A 15855-nucleotide genomic window follows, 5' to 3' on the forward strand; every position below is an offset into this window, starting at 1 on the left:
GCTATAGCCTGACGTATTCCTGAGCATGCAGGTCAGAAACTAGGGAGATGAAGGTTTGAGGACCTACTCCCCTTAAGCTTTGGCAAATCTACCTTCTTATCTCTCTAATCCATCTCGTCCACTCTAGTCACATAGTTATAACCTGACTAAGGATTATATCACCCTCTCACCTGAACTATTTATTGTAAAGTTATTCTGTTTGGATTCTTCAATTCAAGTCTCCCCTTTATTCAAACCCTCCTGCTAAATTGGTTTGATTAAACATCTTGTTCAATAAACGTTGGCAGGCGCCTGTTACCTCCAGGATTAAATATATATTCCTTTTTATAGTATTTTAAGCCCTTTGCAACCTGGCTTTATCCTATACTTCCAAGGGTATTATTCATCTAATCTATTCATTCACTCTATGGCCCAATCTAATTGCTTTTTTATTTTTTACTATATTTCACACACACGCGCATGTGCCCGCGCACACACACATATACACACATTCCTTGTTCATTTATTTACACTGAAGTTTTTATTGATTGATTGAGAAATTGATTAATACTGGAACATTTCTTACATAAATTATTGTGAAAAAATATAGCTAATTGTAAGAGTAAAATCTCCAAGGAGTGATAACCTCCAACATCCTAAGATCTAAAGTTAAAAAAAAAGGAAAAAGGTAATTTAGGGATGAAATGAACCTTAGAGATCATTAAAGTTAGACAACTTATTTTTATATTAATGGATACTGGGCAGCTAGGTGGTACAGGGGATAGATTACAAGGCGTGAAGAGAGGAAGATTTACCTTTATGAATTCAAATCTCACCTCAGACATTTACTAGCTGTGTTACCATGGGCAAGTCACTTAACCCTGTTTGCCTCTGTTTCCTCAGGTGTAAAATGTGCTGGATCAGAAAAATGGCAAACCACTCTACTACCTTTGCCAAGAAAATCCCAAATGGGATCATGAATAGTCAGACATGATTAAATGACAACAACAACAACAAAATGTCAGGTGCAGTTAAAGGATCTAGATATGGGATTAGAATCTGGCTATCATAATTCCTAATTCAATCCTTTTCCCAGTAAACCATGCTTTCCTTCCAGAAATGAGGATTAGGAAGTGTTTACATATTTGTGTGTATGTATGTAACACATATATTCTTAGGGATATATTTTGTTGTTATTCATTTGTTTAGTCTTGTCCAAGTCTTTGTGACACCTTCTAGGGTTTTCTTGGAAAAAAAAAATTGGAGTGGTTTGTCATTGCCTTTTTCAGCTCATTTTGCACGTGAGAAAACTGAGGCAAACAGGGTAAGTGACTTACCCAGGTCACATAGCCAGTAAGTTTATGAGGCAAGATTTAAACTTAGGTCTTCCTGATTCCAGGCCCAGTGTTCTATACACTGCATCATTTTAGTTTAGTTGAGTCCTATACACTGATCTAGACATAGATATATTTGCATCTGTATATAGATATATGCATGTATATTTTATCCATGTGTATATAAAATTAACATCCTACCAGTCATAGTAAATATCTTTATATAATATCAATACATAACACTCGACATGTGGCATTTTCCTTGTATCTTCTCAAAACAAAAAAGAAAAACATACTTTTCCACTTCTATCTATCCTGTCTCCTTTTTTCCCCACCCACCCACAAAAAGGAAAAGATTATAACCAGAAAGGGAGAATATGTTTTCATGTGAACAAATAGGCATGAATGTGTACATACACATACACATATATATTCTAGAACTCTTGAATACATATACTTGCTTAATATGCTACCTGGAACATAGTGAGTTCTTAATTGATGGCTGTTTACTTGCTGCGACTCTCGGGGACATAATGTGGTATACTGCATGAAGATGAGAATCTTCTAGACTTAGATTTGCTATCTCATTTAGACTCCTTTTTCTCTCTGTGACTTTTAGTCACAATTCCTAATTGGGTGAGAACATGGAAAATCATTTTCTTACTGAGATGCACAGCTTTACTTTGTATTTGTATATGTTCTAAAGCACAAGTATTGCACTTTTCTGTTTTATTTTCCTTTCAGTCTTATGTGCCAGCATGGTAATAAGTGGCCAGTGCATTCCTCTTTTCCTGGAGAGGAGATTCCTTCCGGGGATGCTTTTTAATCTCATCCATGTGGTAGCACCATTGGTTGGCTTTTTCAGCCAAGGGTTGGCAAACAGAAAACCTGTGGGCATATCTGCTTTCACGGATGATAAATGCTGGTATTAAATGTTGTCTCATTTATGCTCTCCTACCCTGCTTCCCATCACCTTCAGAATGGAATGAATGGAACAGATGCAGTTATGAATTAACATTTTGAACAAGGAGGCTCTCCTGCTCAACTCCAGGGAGGAAGGGTTTTGTCTACATTTGGCTGGTTTCAGAAAGGAGAAATTCCAAAAGAAAGGGATGGGGGGAGAAAAAAAATCCAAGAACTCTGGGAAATGCAGGCTTGATCTGTTCCAGCCACATTTTCTGGGAGGGAAATGCAATTCCTCTGCATTGAAGTGCCACAAATTGCCACTAATTTACATAGAAAAGCCAGGAAGGAAAGAGAATGGTAGAAACATCACTTATTGAAATAATCCTACCATAAATCATCCAAGCAATTATTAAAACTACAGCTTTTCTTATTGCCACTAGGAACAAGTTGCAGTCGGCAGCCACTAAAATGTTTAAATGAAAACGAAATCAGCAGGAATATGATTGCTTCTCTATTTATAAAGAAATTGGTGGTGGGGGGTGGGGTTACAAAGCTTGTGTTTGCCTTGAGCACAACCAATTTGGCATCAGAATTGTTTTCATTTCTGTTCAACATTTGTTTAATGCTTTTTTACTAATGATTATGTATTTATGAAAAAAGCTAATATTTCATTCAAGAATAAATGAAATCAGCTTTGATTCTGTATAATATCTACATGTCATTTATTAATCTTCTGAATAAAGTCTGCTTATTTTAATGCTTAGAATTAATTAATTGCATTCTATACCACCTATAGAGCAGAGGTTCACTTTATAGAAAATCTAGTACTTGATAAATGAATATGCAGCTGTAATTTTGTCCTTGGGAAAGATTTCAAGCTCTAATCCTGTTAGCTGGGGGAACGTTTGCATTTCTAACTACGAACAATATTACATTTCTTTCTTACAAAGTATGACACTCAAATGTCATAGCCTGCCTCTGAATGAAGACTCTGTCACGGTTACAAATATTTGTGAAGCTAATAACAAGTGATGGTGTCTTTCTTTGCCAGTCCCCTATATTAATATATTCACCAATTATAGCTCATAACGAAAAGAAAATTATCCTGGTCTACCTTGAGACCAAGGCTTTTTTATTATTGCTGTTGTTCATTCAGGATGGGCTAAAACAGGTTTTCCTCTAATGAATTCCACAGGCCAAGTTTTCAACAGCTTTAAGCCTTCTGGGCATCTAGTGGCATTACATTCCTTCATACAAATATATACTCAATTCTCTGTAGGAACCCAGGGCAGTAAATATGTGGAAATCTCTGAGAAGGTGGAATGGGATTTATTTTTTTTAAAGGTCACTTTAATGTTGATAATGTTTGAACTGTCATTGCTTGGGAATTCAAAGTTTTTGCTACTTCTCAGGATTTTAATTGGCTTACTTCAGAAAACTAAGAACAAGGAAGATCAGGTGCACATACAGAGACTTGACTGCTCTGACTCTGTCTCCAAAGCTTACCTTGTTCAGGTCAGAATTATAAAATGCATGTGGTTTTAAAATGGCTACATTATTAAATGACTATGACACCAACTACCTCAAAGATATTGTCTTTTTCTAAAAAAGCTTAACACTTTATAATCATATTAGCAAGCCTGGCCCCAGAGAATCCTTGGACATAAGTATATCTATGCTTCCTTTTAGAGGTTGCTTTGGTTAACTCTGTTGAATTGTTTTCCCCCCCTTATTTTTATTCTATTACAAGGTGAAGTTCCTTGGTGAGAGGAGGATGGAATGATTATATTTAGAAAGTAAGGTGATAGAAAAGATATCTACAATTAAAAACATTTAAGCAGTTATTAAAGACACCAATATTCATTATGAATAAAATACTTCTGACAATTTAACAAACTATCATAATTTTATTGATTTTATTTTTGGACCAAATCTGTGATTTGCTTTATATAGCATTCTTCTAGTGAGCAAAACAAAATGAAAACAAACCTTCTCTTCAATGTGGATCACACAATGCAACTGAGCAACTCTTCTGCAACTTAGAGCTAAGAGAATCTTTTGGATTATCAGCAAGTAAAATGTCTTGCTCCAGATCATTGAGAAAATATGTGTCAAAAGCAAAACTTGAAAAAAGATATCTCTTATTCCTATACAGGCTTTCTATATTCTATGACAAGTTGCCCATCCATATTTAAAATAGATTGTCATGAGAAGTGGATTGGTCCAAATAGGAGCATGCCAGGAAGCAAAGGATATTAATATGTTGTTTACAATCAGCTGTCAAGTTGATATCTCTTAATGGAAGCTGTCATGTCTTGCAGTCAATAGAATAGTTATTTGAATGGAGAGAAAATTCAGTTCATTTAAACTCAGTTCAACAAACATTTATTAAGTCTATATATCATATGACAGGTACTTTGATAGGTACAAGAAATACAAAGAAAAAATAATTTTTGCCATCAAGGAACTAACATTACATATATGAGACAAAACATGTACACAAGTAAATAAATATGAAATAAATGCAATATAATATGCTGAATAAATATATCTCCTACAATGATATAGTGGACAAAATGCCTTCCCTCCACCCTTGACCATTTTAGATTGGACAAATCAGTGTCCACATTGGTGATATTCTACCTCACTGTCTAGAAGAAGAGAAATCATGTAATCCTTCAATATGGTAGATGAGAGGATTTGGTGATCCTGCCATATTACACCAGAGAGATTTATTATATATATATGTATATATATATATATATATATATATATAATTACATGGCATATGTATGTATATTATACATTCCTTGATTAAGATCTCTCATTTGAAAGTTCCTTGAGAGTTTTTGACCAGAACAATGTATAATTTAGAAGTTCTATAATTTTATCCCAAGGGTCTTTTGGTACTTACATAAACCAATATTATTATCTCTGTAATTAGGAAAAATAACTTCACTTTTCTAGACCTCAGTTTCTGCCTGGTTAAAATAAGTTTAAATTATCTCTAAAGTTTCAGTTTTATGCCACTAAAACCCTTTCCTCTAAAGAGTGGGTAGAATCTCTAAAATGGAAAACTAGTATATGAGCTAAATATGTGTTACATGCTTAAAATATTCAGTTATATTTCATTTAGTTCTATTTACATACGGCACATTGTATGTAAATGTATATACATTTACATACAAATACATGCTGAACACATCATGTAGAAAAATATATATAGCCCTTTTAGCATACTGTAGCTTTTATCCTTTCATTGTTGTTCAGTCATTTTCAGGCAGAACAAAAACTTTGTGACTTAGGTTTTTTTTGTTGTTGTTGCTGTTGTTTTTTGCAAAGACAAAATATTTTGCCATTTTTTTCCCTCCCACTCATTTTACAGATGAGCTAATTGAGGAAAACAGGGTTAACTGACTTGTCCAAGGTCACACATTAAGTTCTTGATTCCAGACCTGGCACTCTATCCACAGTTGAAGCATCTATTATACAGTTTGGTCATTGAACTTTTGGAAATTACTAATAAAGAGCAACTTAATTGTTGAGTTGAAATATAGGCTGGGAGTATGGTTAAATAATGGACAAAAGATAGTTCTTCTGTTCTTGTTCAGTTGTTTTCAGCCAAGTTCAATTTTTTATGATTGCATTTGGGGTTTTCTTGCAAAGATACAAGAGTGGTTTGCCATTTTCTTCTCCAGATCATTTTACAGATGAAGAACTTGCCCTGGGTCACTCCTACTAAGTGTCGGAGGGCAAATTTGATCTTAGGAATATGAATCTTTCAGACTCCAGACTGGTTCTCCATCCATTACACAATGTAGCTAACTATAAATTCTCTTAACACATTAAATTGCATTTACAGGGTTACCCCCCAAATAAATCTGTGAGGGATTCTATGTATCTGCACTATTTTACAGCTGAGAAAGATCAGATTCTGCACAGTTAAATGACTTTTTTCTTAATTAAAAAATAAACTGAGACAAGGTTAGCATTTAAAAAGAAGACAAATAAAAACAAAATGTCCTGACAACAAAACTAAGAACTTGGTCATCAAAATAAAGAATGAAAGGAATGAATGAAAAGTGACTGAATTAATAGATGAATTAATAGCATTTATTGAGCACTTTCTATGGCAAAGGACTTGTAAGTGCTGGAGATACAAAAACAAGAGATGTTTACTTTCTATAATAGGAGAATGCATATATGGAGGAATAGGGACCAGGGAAGGGAAATATGATATAAGGATTCACAAAGAAGATGAATGGAACAATAAAGCAAACTTCTGAACATACCTTTCTTAGGGGACTTTTAGTAGCCTTTGAACACACCTTTTTTTGGTAACAATAATTGTCATATAGTCTCAGATAAAAATGGATAAAAGAGTAACTGTGGTGTTGGCAGAGTAGAAAATCATTGAGGAGAAATGAGAATGTCTGATCCTTAGGAGTCTCTATCTGAATGATCAAGTTCTTCCTAAGAATGGTCTGTAGTTGTCAGATTGGGGCAGGGAGGTAGTGCTATAGCAATAACAAACTATGAGGCCAGGATGGGAAATATATTATAAATATTTGACAGGAATTATAATCAAGAAGTGAAATATAAATAATATTTGAGAAGAGATGAAATAGAATCTTACATTAACTGACCAACCTGATGTACTCATTTAAATTATACTTCAATAAAAGTGTAGCATATAATGCACTATTTATATCTGCCTAAACAATGTTAGGTCTCATCTAAAGATCTCCTTCAGTGCCTTACTGTGGTGTGAATTGGAGTCTTGAATTCCTGAAGGCTATGATGTGAGTGGGCAACCACTGGAAAATATTGTCAAACTGGAAAGGCTTTAGTTATTATCCTGGTGATAGATGCTTTATTTGTCATCCAAGGATCAGACAAGCAGAGTTGGAAGAAGTTTATCATCAGGTTGGCTGCAAGGAGGCACATTTTTGGACACACTAACTTTATGGAGGGAAGGAGGAATTGTAATCTGTGTGAGTGGAAAGTATCCATACTCATGAAATTATAGAACCTTGAAGTACTAAAGTCAGTCTGCATGTCATTTTTTGCGCTTATTCCCAAAAATATTCAGTTTTCTATCATAATCTTCTGAGGCAATACTTATACATGGTTTATTCACTTCAAGATGTGCACTAATATCCAAGGAGCGAGGCACATGTAGGAACATGCTGAATGTTTTTAGAGGACAAGAAGGAATAATCACTATCATTTGAATGAGAAGAAATTACATTTGTATATACTTGTTTTGGAAAAAAAAGGGAGACATATTTACCCAAAATCTGTCCCTATAACATAATTTTCATTGAAGTGCTATTGATTCATTTTGTACCAAAGAAGGATAGGTTTTGATGGATTTCATTAATTATGGCAAATTGTTTGCTACAGTCTTATGTTCCTTTAATAATTTCTTCAGAACAATTTGACACTAAAAAAAAATCAATAGTCCCCTATAAGTCACTGTACTCAGAATACTTGTAAATTGAAATGGGAAAATAAGGTAATATAGCAAGATGTTGTGGACAAAGCTTTAAATTTGGAATGATGGATATAGATTTGGACAGTAGGAGAAGAATATGAACCCTAGTATATTTAGTGACTATTTGACCAATGGTGTGTCATTTAATTGTTTTTGCATCTTAATTTGGATCATATGATTATGACTTTAAATAATCAATATCGAACATTTATTAAGCTAGGCAACTAGGTGATGTAGTGACTAAAGCATTAAGGCTAAAGTTAGGAAAACTAGAATTCAAATCCAGTCTTGGACAGTTATTAGCTGTGTAACCCTGAGCAAGTCACTTAAGCCTGTTGGCATCAGTTTCTTATCTGTAAAATCATCTGGAGAGGGAAATGCCAAACCACTCCAGTATCTTTGCCAAGAAAACCCCAAATGGGGTCACAAATTAAGACATTCCTGAAAAACAAATGAACGACAACAATTTATTAAGCACCTCCTATATGTCATCCAGGATCCAGAAATTTAAAAAAGCAAAAAATGAAACCATTTCTGCTTACAAAATGTTTAAGTTTTATTGAGTGATGTAATGTGTACTTATATGGAATAAATAAAGGAAGTTTGAGGAAGGAGAGAAATTGCATCTATCAGAAAAGGCTTTATATATATGCTTAGTTTTTTAACTGAGGCTTTAAGGAATGCATTGTAGACTACATCTAGTGCACAGGTACAGTGTTGAGTCATGAATTGTCACGTGTGAAGAGGACCAAAAAGGTTCAGTTATTCTGTGATCATCACTTTATCCTGCAGGGTTTATTTTGAGAATATGCCTTTCTTGTTTTAAAGCAGGATATTTTTGAGGTCAGTTCTTGTTCTACCGTTAAATAAATCCATGAGAAAAAGAAAAAAAAATCCCATATTTTTCTAAAAAATATGGCAATGTTCTGAAGGTTCAAATATACTTATTTTTTACCCTTCTTTTGTGAATTGTAATTTCTTAGAACAGGAAGAGAATCCGCTCTTCTATATGCATGCCCTATTTAACAACTTTAAAAAATTACTCATCTAGTCCTTACTTTAAAACTCCTACTGATGAGGAATTCACTGACCAGTGATACAGTCCATTCCAGTCAATTGAATGAATATTTATTAAGTGCTTTATCTATGACAGGGTCCTTACTGAGCACTAAGAGGACAAATGCAAAGGGAAAGGAAAATAGTCCCTGCCCTGGAGAAGCCTATATTCTAGTGGGGGAAGATAACATAAAAGGAAGATGAAAAGTTGAGTGGGAGGTATGCTGGTAAAGAAAGTTTGCAGATTCAGAAGTGAAGTCAAGAGAGAATTAAAAGTATTGTTGGATTAAATACTAACTTTATACTGAAGCCCAGAGATGCAAAAATAAAAGTAAATAAACAAACAAAGAAAAAGCTCTGGCTCCAAGGAGATTACATTCTACATAGGGAAACACATATAAACAGATAAAACCTGTACCTGGCATAATGGGTGCATTTGTGGAGGAAAAACTTCCTAAGAATTTTAACTATCCAAAAGTAGAATGGGTTGACCCAGGAAGTAGTAGACTCCCCTCAATTCAAGGTCTTTAACGTACTGTTTAATAGCAGATAGGCCAATATGACAGCAAAGGAAAGTGATAAATGTTGGAAGGGATAAGGCAAAATTGGGACATTAATACACTGCTAGTGGTGTTGTGAATTGGTCCAAACATTCTGGAGGGCAATTTGGAACTATGCCCAAAGGGCTTTAATAGACTGCCTACCCTTTGACCCAGCCATACCACTGCTAGGTTTGTACCCCAAAGAGATAATAAGGCAAAAGACTTGTACAAAAATACTTAAAGCCATACTTTGTGGTGGCAAAAATTTGGAAAATGAAGAGGTGTCCATTGATTGGGGAATGGCAGAATAAATTGTAGTATATCTTGGTGAAGGAATATTATTTTGCTGAAAGGAATAAAGAATTGTAGGAATTTCATGTGAACTGGAACAACCTCCAAGAATTGATGCAGAGCAAACAGAGCAGAACCAAGAGAACATTGTACATTAAGACTAATACATTATGGCACAATTGAATGTAATAGACTTTTCTACTAGTAGGAATGCAATGACCCAGGACAATCCAGAGGAACTTGTAAGAAAGAATGATATCCAAATCCAGAGAAAGAACTATGGAACCAGAAATGAATTAGAAAAATATATGATTGATCACATAGTGAGATAGGGATGTGATTAAGGTTTTGATGTTAAAGGATCTTTCTACTACAAATATGAATAACATGGAAATAGGTTTTGAACTATGATACATTTATAACACAATGGAACTACTTGTCAGCTTTGAGAGAGGGGAGGAGGGGGGATTATGAATTATGTAACCATGGAAAAATATACTAAATAAAAATTAAAAAAATAAAATAATGGTTGAAAGATCACGTTTTACACACATACACACACACACACACACACACACACACACACACACACATAAAGGTTTTCCCTTCAATTCAACTCTGGTTATATTTGAAGATCTCAGCTATATTCCAACTAAGATTTTGAGAAGATAAAATATTTGTTGACAAGCTACACATACAGTATGAAAATGGTTCTCTGTAACTGTTGCAAACTGCTCATTTCCTTAGTCTGTCTTCAAATTAATATATTGTACCAATTCATTTTGATTTGTGTTGTTAGTCTAATGTTTTTATCTGTCTTGAGGGACGTAAAACATTTCTTGAAACTGATGTAATAATAAATTGTTCTAGCCAACAACAACAACAACAACAACAAACCCTGAAAACGTGGTTAGACCAGGGTACTTTCCTTAAAATGAAAGTTCTGATGGCCCATGGCATCTTAGTGCTCTTCCAGTGGGATAAAACCAGGAGTTTTGGCAACTTCCAAGTTGAGAGGACTGTTATGGCATTATAGGAGAAGTCCAAAGAGTCAGGAGTGGAAACCAGAAATAAATTTCACCAAGCTCTAAGATTACATTACCTTTTTGATTAATTGAATGACTGGCATATCTTCATCTCTATCTATACCCTTATACTGATTATTGAGAACATCAATATTCATACTGAATAACCTAGTTTCTACATTCATCAGTATCTCCATCTCTCAAGACCTATGATTATAATTTCCTAGGCCATTCACAGGGGAGGCCACACCTTTGATCTCAACATCATATATAACTTTTACAATTAATATGAAACCCTAAAATCTCCCTCTGTAAACACAATTTCATAGTCTTCCATTTATCTCTCCACCTTGAGCCACCTAAAACCCCCATTATTCTATCAGCAAACTAATAAATTAATCAACAAATCTCATCTGTCTGGTTTCAATTTCAATGAACAAGATACTATGGTCTGGATATTCCCTGGTATTTTCTGCTCCTCCACCACCACCAGTTACCTGCTTCTTTTTGTGTGTTATCTCTCCATTAGCTTTATGAGGCAAGGTTATCTTTCTTTTTCTCAATTACATATTCAGTGTGTAGTAGAATGTCTGGCATGTAGTAGGTGCTTAATAAAAGTTTAGTGAATTGAATTAAATTTACTGAATCTTTAAGTATCTAGTATACACTAAGTACTGAACTAAGTTCTGACAACACAAAGACAAATAAAATACTACCTTTCCTCAAGTAATTTATATTCTATAAAGGGAGAAAACATGTTCATACATAGCAATATACTAATATGTATATATGCATATACACATATGTGTCTATATATCTATATAAAAATAAATATAAAGTTTTTCCAGTCTGTTATATCTTATCTGACATCTCATTTTTTTCTTTCATAAACTTGATCTTATAATTAGCCATTTTAATTGACTTTTGGTTTGTTTAGCTTCTTGTCCTTCTAGATTTTCTCCCATCTCCAGGTTCTGATGATACTGCTCTCTTCTGGCTCTCCTTCTACTTGTAATGTAAAACTGTTCCTTTCTAATCTCCTTTGTTGAATCTTCATTCAGATTACAATCACTAACCATGGATAACCACCAAGACTATCTTTGGCTACCATTTTTTTCATATATACTATTTCACTTTTTACAAATCTTATCAATTTATCTCATCAATCTCATCAAAGTAGGACAGCCCTACTCTTTGAATGCATGAGACCTACTACTTTACAAATCTTAAGGTCTTTACTCTATCATCAATTCACTTTCTACTACAATAGACCCCTACTTAATTGTCTCTTTTTATTTGCCTTCAAGGGTCCTCAACTCTCTATCTTCTTTTCACATTTCTTTTTACATTTTTACATTTACTTTTTACTTTTTACATGATTTTACAAAATCATGGAATAATTTACATTCACTGCCTTTATTTGTTCACTTGCTACTCATTCATCAGCTTCTTGAATTTTGGTATCAAAGATTACTAGCAATAATGTCTTAACAGACAAATCTAATTCAAAACTAAGAGTTCCTCACTTCATTATCCTTTCTTCAGATTTTAACACTATTGAGCTTATCTTTTCTTCCTTCATCCTCACTTGGATCCTGCTCATCTTGCTCTTTGGTGCTCTTCAATTCACATTCTCTTCCTAAATGTGCAAAAAACCCTGCTCATTTGTCTTAATTGGTCCATTGATTATTTTTCACTCCTTAAGCAAAAGTATTCACTAAGGATCTTGCCATTGGCTCTCTTTTCTTCTATCCATATATTCATTCCCCAAGTGACATTTTTTTCAGCAAAGACAATTAAGTGGTTTGCTATTTACTTCTCTCATTTTACAGTTGAGAAAACTCAAGCAAACAGGGGTAAGTGACTTGACCAGAATCACACAGATAGTAAGTGTTTGAGTTTGGATTTAATCTTGGGAAGAGAGTCTTCCCTCTTGCCCCAGTTCTCTGTCTACTGTACCATCTAATTGTCCAAAGATAGAAAAATAGGTAGTCTTAGAAAGTTTCCTGAGGCACAGAAAAATCTAAGATTTTGTTCAGGAGTATGTGGCTCAAAACAGTGTAACTAGTATATTACACAGCCCGGACTCTACCTTCAATCTCTGGACATAAAATTCAGTGGTTTTATTTCCTCTGCTTGATATTGTTTTTATCTTAAAGCATTTGACTTAGATTAGGAGCCCTCATTCACTTAAATATCTGCTAGGCTAAACAGAAGCTGATAATTTAAACATCTTATGATGATGGATGTGGAAGTGGTTGCAGGTTTATTGTCTTTGGTTTGTCTTACATATCCTTGACATCTAGGAGAGTGGTTTATTCATAAAATTCTATTGAAATCTTTAATTACATTTAATGTCATGATACCTATTTGAATTATTTTTTTTTTTGTTTTCCTAACCAAATTCCATGAAATGTTTAGTGAGGAAAAGTTTTGGAAGTGCTGAAAAATGTTAATAAGACTGATGATATATTACATATTATCATCCAGTGATGATATTCCTATGAAACTATTGCTTAGTATGTTATAGTCTGATCAATACCAATATTTTAATTAAATAGGAAAATAAAAATGAAAATAATTCTTTTTGTTCTGAATGGACTTTATACTTTAATCAGAATATAAAGGATCTATTATATCCTTTTATATCACATACACATATATTAACATACTTAAATGCACACACATGTATACACACAAATGTATAGAAACATTTGTGTCTGTATACATACATAAGTCATGTCTATATATGTCATGTATGTATATACTGATTGAATGTATGTACATCTATATATTCACACACATAGAGATATGCATATATCTACAAATATTATTCCATTTCAAAGACTGATTTTACCCAAGAGAGTTTTATATTAGTAACACGTTCATGAGAGTAGGAGATGTTTGCCTCTAAGAGTTCTTGGATGTGGTCTATTAAGTAGAGCACACAAATGTTCTGCCAGTGTCTTTAGGAACATAGTATTCTATTTGTAGAACACTGCTTTCAACCACTGCTATCATTTTGTTTAAGAAAAGGCAAGCATTCCCACAGAGGGAAAATCTTTTTTAACAAGTGGAATAGAACTTGATCTGTGGAGCATTCCTTGGATTTGTTGTTTTAGTTGATGGCATAAACAAACTATTCAGTTACAAGAAGTGAAAACAAAGGTTAAAAAAAAAAACTGTCTAAATCAACCACAGAAAGAACAGACTGTCATTTCAATGGAATGCACTCATTTCTAGATACTTGCTAATTTTTCCTTTACTTTTTTTCTCACATTTATGGACAAACTCAAAATTTATAGTTCACAAAATTTTCCTTTGAAGAACTTGGAAACCTTGTGTTGGAGTAGGCAGAGCAAAATATACAGTCAGTCTGTCATTCATTTATGAACATGTAGAATGTGTTCAGGTATTGTGCTAACCACTGAAGATACAAAGGAGGCAAATGACTGTTCCTATGCTCAGAAAGGTAACATGCAAACAGATCTATACAAACAAGATATATATGTATGGGGGAGTCACTAGGGAGCAGGAAGAAATCTCTAGCTCAGAGAGAAAATGTCAAAGTCATGACTAACAGATCTTCGATGCAGAGGAAACATTCCCCCCCCAAAAAAAAATTGCATTATCTTGATATGCTCGTTTCCCTACGATAAGAGTGATGTAGATGCGTAAGGACAACTCTATTTTCCTGGGACTCCGAGTTATTTGGCCAAATCTGCTGAATTTAGGATCCAGAGTAACTTGAAGAAACTGTCTTTGAAAGCAGTGGATGTGGGTCCTATTAGCCACTGACTCATCCTATACCAGTTTTCATTCTCTCTCAGGGATGACCTAATCAAACATTCTTCTAATTCTTGTCCCCCTTCCAAACTCACTATCACTGGACCCAAACTCACTATCCCTATTGACTTGAGCTCTTTTGGAACTATTACTGTTATCATTTAAACTTGACTAGGCATCTGTTGGTGGGGGTTGATTCTAAATCTGGGAACCTGATCACTTCGTGTTTGTTTATTGCTAAAGAATGTATTATTGCACCCCAGAAGAATGAATGAGAGATGTCTTTGTCCCTCCTTGCACCTGGGAATCTATCGTCTGCATTCCTGGGAACTCTTCACCCTTTCCACCTCAGATTCCTCCCTATATGAGGCCCTTCCATCCCTTGCCTTCCTCCCACTTCTTTTCATTAGAAAATTATTTAATCTGCTCTTTGCTGCTTATGAACTGAGTCTTTGGTTTTAGGAAGATTTGTTCCACGTATGTATATGTGGTATATATGTCCTTGCTTAATAAAGAAAAACATGTTAAATGTTGGGGAAAAATGCAAATTTTTTCTATCAGCAGCAAATGTTTCTGCTTAATTTATTAGGCTTCTCATTGAAAATGTTATACTAAAAATAGTTCTTAATGTCTTTCTCTCTCTGTAAAAGCCAGGTTATTTGATGACCTACGGAAAAGGGTGGAATAAAAAAAATTTTTTTTTTTCTCCCAAGTTCTTTACTTGCTGAAGATTAGAATGTATGCTACGGACAATTTTGCATTCTGAACATTTAGTGAAGTGTCTCTTCTAATGTGCTGCAGCTGAAAAAAGGTAGTTTTCCTTACTTGAAAATAACTGTGCTGTGCAGAGTATCATATTACAACTTTGCATCTTCTCTGCCCTTTGATGTCACAAATTTTGCTGTCATAAACCATGCAAATGGCTAGCTACAATGCTTGGATCCAGTCCTACTTTGGGCTTGGCTTAGGTGATGAATCTGTTACCTAGACATTCTTCAAACTCAGCAAATTTCTTTTGCTTTACTTTCTCAGCTAGAAGTTTAAAACAAAAGTCTCCCTTAGTATTTTATTCCTTGGCCATTTCTTTCAAGTTAACTGTGCCTATATCTTTCTCTTCATTTTCTTTTCTTTCCAAAGGGCTGCAGGGTGGGATATCCTACAATTTCATTTATAGCAAGGACTACAGATGAGAAAAACTCCTCTAGCAATGAAGTTTGGCTTCTTTGCAATTTATGGTTTTAGAGATTTTCCTACAGCACTCAGAGGTTGAATATCTTTCCCAGAATCACAAAAGCACTCTGGATCAGTAGTGGAACTTGAATCTAGGTCACCTTGGAGGTTCTCCATTTTCTCCTCTCTCCTTCTCTCTGTGTCTATCTCTCTGTGTTTCTCCTCTCTGCTACTAACTCTGTCTGTTTCTCTATAATTATCTCTCTCTG

The 15855-nt window shown here is 34.3% G+C and overlaps 1 pseudogene; it reads left to right on the forward strand.

Annotated features, from left to right (window-relative positions):
- Nucleotides 1-2071: 2071 nt before the first annotated feature.
- The window catches only part of LOC100617683 (regucalcin-like), a 98342-nt pseudogene continuing 84558 nt past the window's right edge, over nucleotides 2072-15855 (forward strand).

Source organism: Monodelphis domestica, chromosome 8 (assembly GCF_027887165.1).
Source record: "Monodelphis domestica isolate mMonDom1 chromosome 8, mMonDom1.pri, whole genome shotgun sequence".
NCBI lineage: Eukaryota > Metazoa > Chordata > Mammalia > Didelphimorphia > Didelphidae > Monodelphis > Monodelphis domestica.